The 18,127-nt window shown below is 45.0% G+C and overlaps 1 protein-coding gene across 7 annotated transcripts in view; it reads right to left on the reverse strand.

Annotated features, from left to right (window-relative positions):
* Positions 1 to 18,127, reverse strand: part of LOC137352084 (MORN repeat-containing protein 1-like) — a 171,695-nt gene that overhangs the window by 78,318 nt on the left and 75,250 nt on the right. The gene's annotated exons all lie outside the window — the stretch shown is intronic.

Consider the following 18,127-nt stretch of genomic DNA (forward strand, 5'->3'; position numbering starts at 1 on the left):
CAGAAATCCTTAATGATTCCTCCTCTCCTTCGCACAGTCGCATCAACTGCCACCAAGCTGAGATCAAATAAATCAACCCAAGCCAGGGATGGGACCTGATACAGTTTAGTGGAATACCATATGGTACTTTTATCTTTTAAAACATTGGAGACCTCTAACTACTTTTTAATGTAAAATGAACTATTATTATTTGCAGCTTGGTCCAGGAAGTAGCACTCATTTCTGTTTCAGAGATTATGGGTTCAAACCCCACTTCAGGACTCGTGTACATAATCTAGGCTGATATTTAATTGCAGCACTGAGGGAGTGCTGCATAGGGCTGCGTTTTACCGGCCTCTCGACATCGTCGCGCAGGGGCCAGTAAAATTCTGCAGAGAGAGAGGCCCACCTCAACCCGTGACGTCGAGAAGGGCCAGCCACAAATTACCGCCAGTGGGGGGACCTTGGTGCGGCCCCCCACCCCCGCCGCAGGGCGGTGGCACCACAATTAGAATATGTTAAACAGTACTCACCTCTGCAGATTATGCAGCCTGCTGCCTCTCCATGGATACCTCCAGATTTTTCGCTGAATGGGCGGCTGTCACGTGCCGTCCTGTTCACGATTGGAAAAGCCGGCGGGTCCTCAGAGGCAGAAGTTGTCACCAGAGAAGGTAAGTTCTGCTATTCAGGGGTCTCACTCTACATTACAGAAGGGAGGAGGGAGGGGGGATATTCAGGGGCCTCACTCTGCATTCTTAAAGGGAGGAGGGACGGGGGGATATTCAGGGGTCTCACTCTGCATACTGGAAGGGAGAAGGGAGGAGGAATATTCAGGGGCCTCACTCTGCATTCTTAAAGGGAGGAGGGACGGGGGGATATTCAGGGGCCTCACTCTGCATTCTTAAAGGGAGGACGGATGGGGGATATTCAGGGGCCTCACTCTGCATTCTTAAAGGGAGGACGAATGTGGAATATTCAGGGATCTCACTCTGCATTCTTAAAGGGAGGGGGGATATTCAGGGGTCTCACTCTGCATACTGGAAGGGAGAAGGGAGGAGGAATATTCAGGGGCCTCACTCTGCATTCTTAAAGGGAGGAGGGACGGGGGGATATTCAGGGGCCTCACTCTGCATTCTTAAAGGGAGGACGGATGGGGGATATTCAGGGGCCTCACTCTGCATTCTTAAAGGGAGGACGAATGTGGAATATTCAGGGATCTCACTCTGCATTCTTAAAGGGAGGGGGGATATTCAGGGGTCACTCTGCATACTGGAAGGGAGGAGGGAGGGGGTTATTCAGGGGTATCATTTTGCATACTGGAAGGGAGGAGGGAGGGGTTCTGGGATTACTGGAGGGAAAGCTTTGCGGGCAGGAAAGGAGGTACTGTGTACCTTCTCTCCGTAAACAGTGTATGCTCTGCATTTGTTTGTGATTGTGAAGGAGCAATGGCACTCTAGTCACCCTATGTGTGGGGAGGGTGCCAGAAAGGGTAGGAGCATTAAGGTTATATGGATGGTGGGGGCATTCGATTCAGCTGGTAGGATCTTGATGTGGTTATGCTGTGCCACTCAGTGTTGGCCAACATGAGCACTGCCATGGCATGCCACTTAGTTGGTCCATGAAAGCAGCTGATGTACCCGTCAACACCAATCCCTGTCGTGTTAGGAACCTTCAAATACATGAAGGGATCAACTTTATTTATCACAAGGAAATAGGTATGGCTCATCCTACACTGCGTGAACCTCTGCTTCTGAGGATTCGTATGTGCCAGAGGCAAAATCAACAGGCAGGTGTAATTCACCTGGAGGCCCCCGGTCGTGAGCAGCTGCCCCAAGAGAAGCTCGCCATTACGATTGCCGTGCATCTACAGGCCTCACATGACATGCGATCGGATGTCCGCACCAGTGTCAGAGGCGACTGCGCATGTAGAGGGGGTGGTGACACTTCTCTGTGCCCTGCTCAAAGATGACCTGTAGCCCATGGGCTTCGGTGGACATTCTATGCCTTTGCTCCTCATCGTGGCAACGGTTCTCAAGCTTGACACCTATGCAGCTTTTCAGGGGCCCACCAGAGACGTTTGTGGGATCAGACAGTCAGCAATGCACTGCTGCATCAGGGAGGTCACCAATGCCCTGCACCCGGAGGGCCAGTGAGTATGTCTGCTTCAGGACAGACTCTCACAGCCAGGCCCAGAGGGCCATTGGTTCTGGCACCATTGCCAGAGAATCATAGGTTGTAATGTTCATAGACTGCACTCTTGTGTCCATCAGGCCTCCTGCCAGGCTACCACCTGCAGACGTCACCATTAAAGGAATCCTATCAATTTAGGTGAAGATGGTATGTGATCAACCCAGATGCTTCATGCAAATATGACTGCTTCTCAGGCAGCTGTCATGACACCTGGGACCTGCACCAGTCCCAGCTGCCATCACTGCTCACTGAACTGGTTCAGATGGAGGGGTGGCTTCTTGGAGATAAGGGCTATCCCTTGCAGACATGGCTCCCGACACTAGTGAGAGACCCCACTACCGCTGAAGAGGAGAGATACAACGCCAGCCACTGAGCTACATGACCCACCATTGAGCAGGAGATCGGCATGCTGAAAGTGCACTTCCAATGCCTGGATGGATAGGGTGATACCCTGTACTACGGGCCAAAAAGGCCAGTTCCTTTCTTTGCTGCTCTGCGCAACTACACGCCCAATAGAGGCCAGGTCTGGCATGATGAGAGATGTCAACAGGATTCCTTCTCGGACTATGAGGACATTGAGGACCTACGACATGAAAGACGCATGGGAGGGCAGATGACACCCAGGCTCTGCATGCAGAGCTAGAATTGAGCTAGGGATGTACGGAAGTGGCATATCAGACAAAGGCTGTCTGCTCCATAGGAACTGACATGAGCTCTGCAAGCCACAGTTCACCCTCGCTCACCAGTCCACATCTGCAGCATCCCTGTGTAAACCATTAGAGGCAGCAGCTAACTGAGCCAATGTCCATGTCACTGCATCCGTGGAGACACTTATGAGTAATGGTGGCAAGGCAATGATGTTATTGCATATATTGGCCCTCCTGTAGGGCCACAGTGCAAAGGGATGTGACATTGACGCTACATGCTGGCACTCATCATTCACATAGAGAAAAGGACACACACGTTGGTGAAGAACATTTAGTGAAAGACGTACTGACATTGCTGTGACACCCGTGCATTCCTATCTGTGTTTGTGTGTTCTCTGTAAATCTCTGTAATACCTTTTATGGTCTATTTAAGTCTCACGTCCTGGAAGGTGCAAAATTAAGATTATTCACCCAGGTGCGGCATGCCTACAAGAAGAAATGTTACACTTGAGTGGACAAAGAGGATCGCAACTTCACAGGACACTGGAACACAGCAGGGTAAGTATGTGGCAGCAAAGCAGAAAGTGCTGGGGTAACTCAGCAGGTCAGGCAGCATCTGTGGAGAGAGAAGCAGAATTCAGGTCTTGAACTTGGACAAGTTAACTCTGCTTCTCTCTACAGATGCTGCCTGACCTGCTGGGTTTCTGCAGCACTTTCTGCTTTACTGCCAGATTGACAGCAGCCTCACTCTTCAGCAGTCAGGTATTTCTTTGACAGCTGTCAGGAAGCAGGTGCTGGTGCGCTTAAAATAGGGCCCCAGCACCTGCTGCACAACTGTCAAAAGGTCTCTCGCTACGCTGAATGTCCCGCCTCTCCCCATGTAATAAGGGGAGGGCGGCTCGGCGCCATGATGCTAATAAGCCCTTGCGCATAATATTGCAGGGGCTCTGTGGTGGTCGCTAAATGCAAGCACCCTTTGAATGAAATGTTAAACTAACACCTCATCTTCTGTTCAGCTGAACCACAACTGGTGTACTGTATTGGTCTCCTTATTTAAGGAAAGATGTAAATGCTTTGGGAGCAGTTCAGAGAAGGTTTACGAGGCTAATACCTGGAATGGGCGTGTTGTCTTATGAGAAAAGATTGGACAGGCTAGGCTTGTATTTGCTGGAGTTTAGAAGAGTAAGAGGCGACCTGATTGAAACATGTAAGATCCTGAGGGGTCTTGACAGGGTGGATGTGGAAAGGATGTTTCCTCTTGTGGGAGAATCTAGAACAAGAGGTCACTATTTAAAAATAAGGGGTCGCTCATTTAAGACAGAGATGAGGAGAACTTCTTTTTCTCTCAGAGGGTCGTGAGTCTTTGGCACTCTCTTCCTCAAAAGGCAGTGAATATTTTTATGGCAGAGGTAGATAGATTCTTGATGAGCAAGGGGGTGAAAGGTTATTAGGGGTAGGCGGGAATGTGGAGTTGAGGTTATAATTAGATCAGCCATGATCTTGTTGAATGGTGGAGCAGGCCTGAGGGGCCGAGTGGCCTATTCCCGCTCCTAATTCATATGTTTGTATGTTTGCATGGACATTGAAGATCCCGTGGCTATTTGAAGTCAAGCAGGATGTCCCAGCCAACATTCCTACTTCAAAGACATGACCAAAAACTGATGATCTGATTGTTTGCCTATTTGTTGACTATAAAGCACTTTATGAGATTGTGAGGATATGAAATGAGCTACATAAATGTAAGTTAGCTATTTCTATTGTGCAGCAGCTAAGACCAAAATAGTTCCTGTAAAATTGCCTCCACAAATATAGTATGAGTTGTGTGCTACAGACAAGGTTTGTCAAAGTTTACTTTTATCTGGCTTGGGGTGCTACAATTATCTTCAGTAACCTTGGGCTAGGAACAGGAAAAGCCCAGTCCCTGAATATTTTCTTGTGATTCTTGTAGGAAAGTGGGGGTGAGGACAGGATTACGTGATCCCCTGCAGTTGAATAGCCTGCCAACACAAGGCTAGGGTGAGGGCCATTAGTGTCTTACCAGCATATGTCAGCACCTTCAAAAGGACCCTCCCATCCCTGCACAAAGGGATGCATTGCACTATTTGCACCTATGGCTTCAGGTAACTTGAGGTTTCAGGCTCCAAAAAGGACATTTTGAACATCTTTCTGAGTGAGTCAGCAAGCCCGGTACCCTGTCTGTGCTGAGCAAAACTGCCAGGTGTGAGTTTTCAAGGACAGAGCAGTTCTCAAGCCTAAGCCTTTGTAAAACAGGCTCTCAGCTTATGCTTCACAGCATTAGCTGATGGATGGACCATTCCTTTTCCCTCTGTGTCTCACACCCACGTGACATCTGGAACACATTTTCTGCAGATATCCCATGGACAGGGTCAATGAAAATGAAAATCTGTGAGAAATTTGAGTAAAATTTGCTGGGATTGTTTGCAGAAATGTGTAAAAATCTGTGGGAAATCTATAGTCCACAGTCAGTTCATTCTCCCCCACCTCAAATTAATATAACAGAAGCAGCCATGATACCACCTTGTAATTTACAAATATGTAAACTGCAAATAACAAATTGCCATCCTCAAAACCACATAAGTTAATTCCTACTACTTTACATAACTCTAGAATTTTGGGCTAGAAATTGATCCGTGCCAGTTGTTGGGTTGCGATTTGCAATCTGCCTGCATTTGTTGCCATGGAGGTAGGCAGCATGTAAATTTGATGCCACATCCTCATTACCTGAATGTAGTGTTGGTGCAAAAGGACCCATGCTGCTGGCTGCCTCAGTGCTCAGCAGGAGGCCAAGCAGCATGTGCTGATAGCATGTGGTGGAGCCAGCTGCTCTTCTTAAAGGCAGTCTGTCCCTCAAATGGAAAACTGCACTGAATCACAGGAGGCTGCTGTTAAATGCTATTCTGAAGATGGAAGATAGAATGCCAGGACAGAGAGAGGATTCCCAGGTTCACGGAGGTGGCACTGGTGGCCTTAGTCATGGAGGTAAACAGGCGGAGAGATGCTATGTTTCAGGGGGGATGGAGGGCAGAAATCCCTCAAGAACAACACTGGAAGTATGCCAGGGGGTCAATTTCCGGCACCTGACCCCGAGGAGCTGGCAGCAGTGCCACAAGAAGTCTATTGATCTCACGTGGATGGTCAAGGTCAGTGAATGCATCTTCACATGACATCGCCTCCTCACCACTCCACCAACCGCTCATGCTGCTCAGTGCACCGCACCCCCCCCCCCCCCGTCATTCATCCAGCACCAATCGCTGGTGCTCAGGACTCATGCCTAACATCCAGATACTCCACTTCACCCTCACACACCTACCAATGCTGCTAGCCTCACACCCAGGTCCTATTACTTCCACAAACACAGTTATTCAACTGTGGCAGGCACATCACCCAAACACAGTGCAACACAATTACTGATATTTTTCCTTCTCCATTGCAGGACAAAGTGGCACACAATAGAAGGGAGCATAGAAAAACCAGTGGGGAACAAGGACGTCTACATCTCCTAAGCCTACTGAGGAAATGGTTCTTCGCATCATGGGGCTGGTTGTGACAGAACTCGGCATCTGGCATTGCTGAGAACATTGAGGAAGATGGTATATTCCTGCCTTATGCCTCTTCCCAACTCCCAGCTCACCCTCCTTCTGCTACCTGGCATGATGAGCAAGCTGCAGATGGCGTGACCATGGACCTCTGGCTTTACTCTCCAGCTCCCTTCCCTCACCCAACCTTTCCCTTTCTGATTTCCTGCTTTCAAACACACAAGAACTGCTGCCTGCCTAGCCACAGCACACCCAGAAGGAGGAGAGAGAGCAACAGCACAGCACTGATGAAGAGGTCCTGTCACTTGATTGACACACGTAGTCACCAGCTCAGATACTGGCACTGCACATACCTTAGAGGCAAGTATATATTTGGGACCAACACGTGGTGAGTCAGCAGCACAAGTGGGCTGCAGCCAGGCCAGGGGGAAAGGACACTTCATGTGCCAACTCATCAGAGAATGAGGTCACAGACCAGTTCTGCTACAGGAGACTCAGATGAACGTCCCGATGGGGCAGCATACATGAGAAATTGATGAGGAGGCACACCGACACACTGGGTGAATTGGTTAGCCTGCCAACTAGCCTCCTGTCACAGTTAAGGAATGTAGAGGAGTCTGGCTCCAAGTTGGCAGAGTGCATTGTGCAGAGCACTTCCTCTCCTCAGCTCCATCTCTCCGCTGTGCTGCTAATCCAGAGGCATTGCGACTGCAACCCCCATATCTGTTGCAGCCTGTGTGTGGAGAGGTCGCCAAATCCTCTGCCCTCCCAGTGATTCACCACAACACCTCCAAAAACACTGCACAGTACTTCCAGAGACTTTGCAATAGCAGAAATTATTCTAAATTACCTGTACTTGCAAGTTGGGTGCCTGGCCCTTTAAATAACAATCATGCTAGGCCCCTCTTCCATGGTCTTTGGTAAGTGACAAGCAAATGTGTCGAATGGCCCAACTTTGCAAATAGGGCATAAGTGACGTCATGACAGCACCAGGGGACACCCATGCGAGCCACACTGGAAATGGCTGGAAGTGCTTCTCGCCCCGCTCAAAGGGCCTCTGGCTTCCCAACTTACTGAGAGAAAGCTATTTAGAAATATAAAAACAGATAGTAAGAGTTTCTACAGGTTTTTTAAAAAGTGTTAACAAAGTGAGCTTTGGTCATACAGGAAGTGAGTCTCTGGAATTAATAAGGGAAAATAAAGAGATGGCAGATGAATTGAACAAGTATTTTGTATCGGTCTTCACTATAGACGATACAAGTAACATCCCAGAAATAGCTGTAAATCAGGAAATGGAAGGAAGGGAGTGAGGAACTCATGAAAATTACAATCACCAGGGAAGTGTTCCTGAGCAAATTGTTGAAGCCGTAGGCTGACAAGTCCCGGGTCCTGATGGACTTCATCCTAGGGTCCTAAAAGAAGTAGCTAGTGAAAAATAGTGAATGTAACTCCTTTATTGAAAAAGGGAGGGTGACAGAAAGCAGGAAACTACAGGCCAGTTAGCTTAACATCTGTCATAGGGAAAAAGTTAGAAGCTATTATTAAAGACGTTATCGCAGGGCACTTAGAAAAATTCAATGTAATCAGGCAGAGTCAACGTGGCTTTTTGAAAGAGAAATCATGTTTAACCAATTTATTGGAGTTCTTTGAAGAAGTAACATGTGCTGTGGATAAAGGGGAACCGGTGGATGTACTGTACTTAGATCTCCAGAAGGCATTTGTTAAGGTATCACATCAACGATTATTGCAGAAAACAAAAGCTCATGGTGTAGGGGGTAACATATTGGCATGGATAGAAGATTGACTAGCTAACAGGAAACAGAGAGTAGGCATAAATTTTCTGGTTGGCAAGATGTAATGAATGGTGTGCTGCAGGGATCAGTGCTGGGGCCTCAACTTTTTACAATTGAGCGAAATGACTTGGATGAAGGGATCAAACGTATGGTTGCTAAATTTGCTGATGACACAAAGATAGGTAGGAAAGTATGTTGTGAAGAGGACGTAAGGATGCTACAAAGGGATATAGATAGGTTAAGTGAATGGGCAAAGATCTGGCAAATGGAGTATAATGTGGGAAAGTTGTCCATTTTGGCAGGAAGAATAAAAAAGTATATTATCTAAATGTTAAGAGATTGCAGAGGGATCTGGGTGTCCTAGTGCATGAATTGCAAAAGGTTAGTATGCAGGTACAGCAAGTAATTAGGAAAGCTAATAGAATGTTATTGTTTATTGCGAGGGGAACTGAATACAAAAGTAGGGAGGTTCTGCTTCAGTTATGCAGGGTATTGGTGAGACCACATCTGGAGTACCGTACACAGTATTGGTCTCTCATTTAAGGAATGATGTAAATGCATGGAAGCGGTTCAAAGAAGGCTTACCAGACTAATACCTGGAATGGGCATGTTGTCTTATGAGGAAAGGTTGGATAGGGTAGGCTCGTATCCGCTGGAGTTTAGAAGAGTAAGAGAGGGCTTGATTGAAACACATAAGATCCTGAAAGGTCTTGACAAGGTGGATATGGAAAGGATGTTTCCCCTTGTGGGAGAATCTAGAACTAGGGGTCACTAAAGTTGGTAACAGGAGGTAGAAAAGTAGCAAGTGACATTAGAAGGCAGGCAAAACAAAGGCAAGCACCAACTAGGCTTAGAATGCAGAATAAAGTCAAATAGACAAGGTTAAGGGCACTCTCCCTGAATGCACGCAGCATTCGCAAAAAGGTAGATGATTTAAAGGCCCAAATAGAGGTAAATGGGTATGATCTAATTGCCATAACGGAAACGTGGCTACAGGGTAACCAAGACTGGGAACTGAATATTCAAGGATATTCGACATTTAGGAAGGTCAGGCAAAAAGGAAAAGGAGGTGGTGCTGCTGATAATAAGGGATGGGATCAGTACATTCGTCAGGGAGGATCTCAGATCGGAAGAACAAAATGTGGAATCTGTTTGGGTAGAGCTAAGAAACATCAAGGGGCAGCAAACATTGGTAGGAGTTGTTTATAGGCCAAACAGTAGTGGTAGTGTGGGGCATGGTATTAATCAGCATATTAGAGAAGCATGTCGCATGGGTAATACAATAATCATGGGTTACCTCAATTTGCATATAGATTGGGTAAACCTAATGCGCACTAATACTGTGGAGGACAAGTTTCTGGAGTGTGTTAGGGATGGTTTTCTAGAGCAGTATGTTGACTAGAGAAGAGGCTATTTTAGATCTAGTATTATGTAATGAGAAAGCTAATTAATAATCTTGTTGTAAAAGAACCTTTAGGGTTGAGTGACCATAATATGATGGAAGTTTACATTATGTTTGAAAGTGAGGTAGCTCAATCTGAAGCGAGAGTGTTAAATTTGAACAAAGGAAATTAGGAAGCTATGAGGGGCAAATTGGCTGAGGTGGATTGGGAAAATACATTAGAAGGTATGAATAGTACATAGGCAATGGATAGTCTTTGAAGAAATATTACATAGTTTACAGCAACTATACATTCCTTCAAGGCACAAAAACCCCAAAAGTAAAGGCAGTCAACGGTGGCTAACAAAGGAAGTTAAGGATTGTATAAGATTAAATGAAAAGGCCTATTAAGTTGCCAGAAATAGTAGTAAACCTGAGGATTGGGAGGATTTTAGAATACAGCAACGGTGAACCAAGAAACTGATAAAGAAAGGGAGAATAGAATATGAATGTAAGCTAGCAAAAAATATAAAAACGGACTGTAAAAGCTTCTACAGGTACGTAAAAAGGAAACGTTTAGCTAAGACAAATGTGGGTCCATTAAAGGCAGAGTCAGGAGAATTTATAATAGGGAGTAGAGAAATTATTTTTGTGTCTGTCTTCACTGAGGAAGATACAAGAAATCTCCCAAAATTGGAGATCCAAGGGATTAGGGGGAATGAGGACTAGTAAGAAGGTTGTATTGGAGAAATCAATGAAGCTGAAGGTTGATAAGTCTCCAGGACCTGATATTCTACATCCAAGAGTGTTGAAAGAGGTAGCTATGGATATAGTGGATGCATTGGTGATCATCTTCCAAAATTCTATAGATTCTGGAGCGGTTCTTGCAGATTGGAAGGTCACAAATCTCACCCCACTATTTAAGAAGGGAGCTAAAAACGGAATTACAGACCTGTTAGCCTTACATCAGTCATTGGGAAAATGCTAGCATCTATTCTAAAGGATGTGATAAATGGACACTTGGATAATAATCTGATTAGGCATAGTCAACATGGATTTATGAATAGGAAATCATGTTTGACAAACTTGTTGGAGTTTTTTGAGGATGTTACTAGCAAATTGATAAAGGGGAGTCAGTGGATGTTTATACTAGGATTTTCAGAAGGCTTTTGATAAAGTCCCCCACAGCAGATTGGTTAGCAAAATTAAAGCACATGGGATAGGAGGTAATATATTGGCATGGATTAAGGATTGGTTAACAGGCAGAAAGCAGAGAGTAGGAATAAACGGATCAGTCTCATGGTGGCAGGCTGTGACCAGTGGGGTACCGCAGGGATCAGTGCTTGCACCCCAGATGTTCACAATATATATAATTTGGATGTGGGGACCAAATGTAATATTTCCAAGTTCGTGGATGACAAAACTCAGTGGGAATGTGTGTTGCGAGGAAGATGCAAAGCGACTTCAAGGGGATTTGGACAGACTTAGTGAGTGGGCAAGAATATGGCAGATGGAATCTAATGTGGAAAAATATGAGGTTATCCACTTTGGTAGGAGGAATAGATGTGCAGAGTATTTCTTAAATGGTAAGAGATTAGAAAGTGTAGATGCACAAAGGGACCTGGATGTTCTTGTCAATAAGTCACTGAAAGCTAACATGCAGCTGCAGCAAGCAATTAGGAAGGCTAATGGTATGTTAGCCTTTATCGCAAGAGGATTTAAGTATAGGAGTAGTGAAGTCTTGCTTCAATTGTATAGAAGCTTGGTTAGACCACACCTGGAGTACAGTGTACAGTTTTGGTCCCCTTACCCTAGGAAGGATATTATTGCCATAGAGGGAACGTAACGAAGATTCACCAGACTTGTTCCCGGGATGGCGGGACTGTCCTATGAAGAGAGATTAGGGAAACTGGGCCAATATTCTCTAGAGTTTCGAAGAATGAAAGGTGATCTCATTGAAACCTACAAAATACTTAAAGGGATAGACAGGGTAGATGCAGGTATGATGTGTCCCCTGGCTGGGGAGTCTAGAACCAGGGGACACAATTTCAAAATAAGGGGGAAGCCGCTAAGGGCAGAGATGAGGAAAAATTTCTTTAGTCAGAGGGTTGTGAATCTTTGGAATTCTCTACCCCCAGAGGGCTGTGGAAGCTCAGTCATTTGAGTATGTTTAAAGCAGAGATTGACAGATTTCAAAATACAGATGATATAAGGGATATGGGGATAGTGTGGGAAAAAGGCATTGAAATGGATGATCAGCCATGATCATATTGAATGTCGGGGCAGGCTTGATGGGTTGAATGGCCTACTCCTGTTCCTATGTTCCTATTTAAAAATAAGAGGTTGCCCATTTAAGACAGAGACGAACAGAACATTTTTCTCTGAGGATCATGAGTCGTTGGAACTCTCCCTCAAAAGGCAGTGGAAGCAGAGTCTTTGAATATTTTTAAGGCAGAAGTAGATAGATTCTTGATAAGCAAGGGGGTAAAAGGTTTTTGTGGGTAGGTGGGAATGTGGAGATGAGGTTACAGTCAGATCAGCCATGATCTTATTGAATGGCGCAGCAGGTTCGAGGGGCTAAGTGGCCTACTCCTGCTCCTAATTCGTATGTTTGTATGAAAAATGCCAATGAGGGTTGGCTGAGTTTTCACAATGTAAGATAGAATGCAAAGGAACAGTGGAGGAAGGGACTGCAGTCTGGTTTGACTAAAGTGAACTGCTCATGAAAAAAAATCCCAACTCTTCAACTGGAATACACAAAAAGGAGACATTCCCTAGATTAGTCCATTCTGAGGAAGACCATTCGAACCTGTGCCTTCTAATGCATTTAAGGGGAAGCTAGGTAAACACATGAGGGAGAAAGGTAGAAGATTATACTGATAAGGTTATATGAAGAAGGCTGGGAGGAGGCTTGTGGGAATATGGACCAGTTGGACCAAATGGCGTGTTTCTGTGCTGTACATTCTACGCAATGCGTGCTGCTCATCATCATCTCTCTATCAATGTTCTATTGTTGCCTAATTGTTGTCTGTTCTCCATGCTAGTTAGCATCATAGAGGCCAACCAGCCAGCCACATGGAGAGGTAGATAGGAGAAGTGTGGCTGCCCCATCAAGGGTCAGCTTGAGGTGTTGAAGAATTGGAAACTATTAATGTAACAACATGGTCAGTGTAGCAACGGGAATGTTAATTTGTACAAGTTATTTGTTAACAACTGAGTTAAAACAGAATTGAAAGTCTATGACCATTTTTAAAATTTTAAATGGAGACACTGAAGCTCATATGTTCAGCCTGAGCAAAATCAGGGTGCTTCCCTGATGGGGCAGGACTTCCACCTGCTACAAAGTTGTTCCCTTGACCTTGCCTGATGTTCCAGCTTGGAGCCATTTAAATATATTTGGTGATTCCCCCCCACCTCCCCCCCCCCGAGCCTCCACCGAGAAGTCCTCTAGGAGTCAACTAAAGAGATTTACCTTGGAGCTGCCAGTAAAAGCTGAAATTTAAAAGAAAATTGCGCTATAGGCTGAGAAATTGATCACAGAACAATCAACTGCACAGGATTCCCAGCTTTCAAAAATTGCCATTGCAATACTGGATGCCATGGATAAACAGAAGTCCCTGGTGTTCAGCGTTGCTTTGGGTCAAATGACAGAAAATTCATCGCATGATGCATTTCTATTGCTTGAGTATCAGTTCAGTACATGCCCCATGTATGGGTGAACACGGACAGATCGATTGTCACCAGTCACGTCTGGCAGGAAACCTGATGGATGTGGATTTGGCAGTGAGCGTCCCTGTTCCTTTTTCCATTCCAGTGCCGCCCAGAACTTGGTGGTGGGAGGATGGAAGATCCTGTTTAGAGTATTTAACTTGCTAGTAACTGAAAATATCTTTTGTTATTCCACCAGGTTCCCCTCTAGTGAAGATGAGGATTTGCACTTGGAATGTTAAGAAAATTACACACTTAATATTTCACAAGTCTTATCAGAAGATTCTCATTTAGCATATCTCATTCTCAGTAGTATATGTTTAATAGGTTTCATAATTCATCTCACTCCCAATATTTCCTCCATGTTGACAGTTCTATTTACAGTCTCATATCAATATTCCTCTGCATTGGTTTCAAAATAAATCCGGATATTACTTCTGCCCTAATTACGTTGTACACAATGTGAGAAATGTACTCTGAGACTTCATAGTGGTCCCTTGTTTTATACTCAATGGGAGGGCACGGAAAGGTGATGCTGCTAGGTGTGTCATGTGCAGAGTAGGTCAGGAGCATCCATGCTGGCAGGAGCTTTGAGCCAACACGTTGCTCTGCAACCTCTGAAAGGACTGAGCCCAGAGTGACATTTTTTAAAGGAGACTCCTGGTATTGATGTGTTGCTCAAAGATACATGTAGAGTTCTTTCTGTGTCCTGTGCAGCTCACCAGTTGGCTATGCAGCCATGCACCTGTGCTTTTCCCTCAGCCAGGGGAGTACCTAGTAGCACATCCACAAGCAACACAGAAAAGTTCACAACATACAGGGAAACAAAGCAACTGAAAAATGTAATCAAATGAATTCACCTTAATATAACTTGCAATCTACCATAAAAAAGACTTGCCTTTATACAATGCCTTTCATGACCTCAGGATGTCCCAAAGCACTTCACAGCCAGTGCAGTACCTACTGATGTGTAGTCACTGTTGTAAAGAAAATTGTGCAAAGGTCAAACAAAGTGGCTAACTCCCATTATGTCGCCTGCAAGGGTCTGGAAGATTTCTGTGGCATAACAGTGGTGACCTTCACTGTCCCGGGTAGTGCATCGCAGATTGTTAACTGTCCCCACAAATCTTCATGGTTTCAGTGGCAGACTTCAGTCTCAGCCTCCCTGGTGAGTCTGAGCTTCCCCAACTATTACCCCTCCGCCATGCCTAGGTGGTTAACTCCATTCCAGTGCCTCCGTTGCCTGAACGTGGTGCAATTCCTACATACTGTGTGCTCCAGTGCCACACTCTCCTCCTACTACTGGCCACTACACTCATTCCTGGGCAGCAAACATCTTTCGCATCTTGTTAATGGTGATTTTCCAGGCTCACATCCCTGTGGCATAATACATACCTTTATTTGTCTCTGCTGGCTGTCACTTTGTGCTGCTCTCAACTGTCGTCTTACTAGAGAACCTGCAGAGGACTGAGACTAACTTGGTCTCTACCACCAGTAATTTAGCAGGTTTGAGGATCAAGTGTGAAACATTTCATTCAGTGACAAAAAATTGCATTTATACAGCACCTTTAACAGAAAAACACCTCAAGGGGCTTCACAAACATGTAACGAGGCAAAAATGGCACCATATCAAAGAAGACAGCAGGAGCAGCGGCCAAAAGCTTGGTTAAGGAGGGTCTTAAAGGAGGAGAGAGAGAGACAGAGCAGTTTAAGGAGGGGATTTCAGAGCATAGGTCAAAAGATCGGAGTCGAAGGAATGCAGAGATCTGGAAAGGGGGGAGTACGGGTGGGGTGTAGGTCTGGAAGAGGTTACAGAGATGGGGAGGGGCCAGGCCATGAAGGGATACCAACACAGGAAGCACAACACACCAAAATTTCACCTGTCGGCTATCAACCCAAAATACATCCAGAACTTGCAGATGCAGAAGCATAGGCATAACCAATAGGACTTATAAATAGTACATTGTTCTAAATAATGCCAGACTGCAGTAGCAGAGAAAAATTGAGAAGCTGTAATTCAAACTGAGAGTTCAAATGATAGGGACATCTGATAAGATTTAGTTACACTTATACATCCAATTGATTATTCTGTAGGGTAGAGGTGCTCACCCATGGAAAGGTATCCACATTGTGTGCGCATATTGGAAAATCCCAACCCCCTGGCCATTGGTCCACTGCTGAGTGTATGGTAAAAATCAGAGTTTGTACTGGTTATAAATAAAAATAAATGTGTATGCTCACTGTTAATGTCTGTCTAACTTCATAAATTCTTTATGTTTTGGTGCGGACAATGAAAAACACTCCCAGATGGATTGAACTGGGGCTATTAATAGTTAAATATGCTCATATTAGGATATTCCACCGCAACCCCCTCACCCCACCGACATGTTCCCTTTTTGGCTCATCATGCAGCAGCTCCAAGCCCTAAACCACCGCTGCTCTAAAGATTCATTGATGAATGATTACAGGATGGGGATAGACAAATGACTCCCTCAACAATCTCTCCACACTGCCTCCAATAAAACTGGGCACTCAGTATGTGTACATAACAGAAGAAAGAAAGAGAGAGTGAGAGATTGATAATGATACAAGGACATTTCTGTAATATAAGCAATGTTACATTAATTCACAACACTTTCTCTGCTTGCATCCAGTGTATTCTGCCAACATCATATCATTGTTGAGAGGGTCTGAACTGTTTACCTCCTTGACTATGACAATGGTTCAAATGGTATCTGTGAGCCAAGAAGCTGAGACTTAATTGATATTATTAGCAGAGCCTACCTGTGATGTAAAGAACTGGGAAAAGATGAAATAATTAACAAACTTTACATGAAGCTTCTTTCACCTTTCACTAAATAGATTTGCATATTGTCAATCTGTGAACTACCTTTAATTGGTTTTATGCACAAAGTAAAGTTTAATTTGTTCAGGAAATTGTTTATATACAATTCCCTGTGTTAATCGAAAAGCTGCACAAGGGATGTTTAATTTGATTTGGGAAAGATAACTATTGAGAATTCGTATAAATTTTGGTTTTGATTCCTGAACAAATAATAACTTAAATAGCTCTTGTTGAAGTGATGGACAGTTAATTCAAAAGATGTTCTGAAGAAATCATGAAATTCTCTGTCATTGAAAATGGTCAAAAAGGAAGATGGATTTGAGGCACAGTAATATCAGTTTGACAAAGCCATTTGCAAACTGTGCTTTACTAAGGATAATTAACTCATCAAGATGCTCCTTAAAACCTACCTCTTTGACCAAGCTTTTGATCATCTGTCCCAATTTTGGAACATAGAAACATAGGAGCAGGAGTAGGCCATTCAAACATTGAGCCTGCTCTGCCATTCAATATGATCATGGCTGATCATCCACTTCAATGCCTTTTCCCCACACTATCCCCATATCCCTTTATGTCATTGGTATTTAGAAATCTGTCAATCTCTGCTTTAAACATACTCAAATGACTGAGCTTCCGCAGCCCTCTGGGATAGAGAATTCCAAAGAGTCACAACCCTCTGAGTAAAGAAATTTCTCCTCATCTCTGTCCTAAGTGGCTTCCCTCTTATTTTGGAATTGTATCCCCTGGTTCTAGACTCCCCAACCAGGGGAAACATCATACCTGCATCTACCTTTTAAGTATTTTGTAGGTTTCAATGACAAATCTGGTGAACCTTCGTTGCACTCCCTCTATGGCAGTAATACCCTTCCTAAGGTCTTTCTTCTTTTGGGCCTCCTTATCTCGAGAGACAATGGATACGCGCCTGGAGGTGGTCAGTGGTTTGTGAAGCAGCGCCTGGAGTGGCTATAAAGGCCAATTCTGGAGTGACAGGCTCTTCCACAGGTGCTGCAGAGAAATTTGTTTGTTGGGGCTGTTGCACAGTTGGCTCTCCCCTTGCGCCTCTGTCTTTTTTCCTGCCAACTACTAAGTCTCTTCGACTCGCCACAATTTAGCCCTGTCTTTATGGCTGCCCGCCAGCTCTGGCGAATGCTGGCAACTGACTCCCACGACTTGTGATCAATGTCACACGATTTCATGTCGCGTTTGCAGACGTCTTTATAACGGAGACATGGACGGCCGGTGGGTCTGATACCAGTGGCGAGCTCGCTGTACAATGTGTCTTTGGGGATCCTGCCATCTTCCATGCGGCTCACATGGCCAAGGTAAGGGCACCAAAACAGCACATAATACTCCAGGTGCAGTCTAACCAAGGTTCTATACAATTGAAGCAAGACTTCACTACTCCTGTACTCAAATCCTCTTGTGATAAAGGCTAACATACCATTAGCCTTCCTAATTGCTTGCTGCACCTGCATGCTAGCTTTCAGTGACTTATTGACGAGGTCCCTTTCTACATCTACACTTTCTAATATTGTGAACAGCTGGGGCCCAAGTACCGATCCTTGCGGTACCCCACTAGTAACAGCCTGCCAACGCGAGAATATTTCCTATGTTGCTCAGTACTAAATGTTGTTTGATAACGCTCCTGTGAAGCACCTTGGGTCATTTTACACATTAAAGGCACTAAATAATTTCAAGTTGTTGATGTTATTGGAAGGAACATAAGACAGGAGTAGGCCATTCAGCCCTTCAAGCCTACCGCACCATTTAATTAAACCATGGCTGATCTGTATCTTGACTCTAGTTAAGATGGGTGGCACAGTGGCGCAGTGGTTAGCACCGCAGCCTCACAGCTCCAGGGACCCGGGTTCGATTCTGGGTACTGCCTGTGTGGAGTTTGCAAGTTCTCCCTGTGACCGCGTGGGTTTTCGCCGGGTGCTCCGGTTTCCTCCCACAGCCAAAGACTTGCAGGTGATAGGTAAATTGGCCGTTGTAAATTGCCCCTAGTGTCGGTAGGTGGTAGGGAA

The sequence above is a fragment of the Heterodontus francisci genome, chromosome 37 (assembly GCF_036365525.1).
Source record: "Heterodontus francisci isolate sHetFra1 chromosome 37, sHetFra1.hap1, whole genome shotgun sequence".
Taxonomy (NCBI): domain Eukaryota; kingdom Metazoa; phylum Chordata; class Chondrichthyes; order Heterodontiformes; family Heterodontidae; genus Heterodontus; species Heterodontus francisci.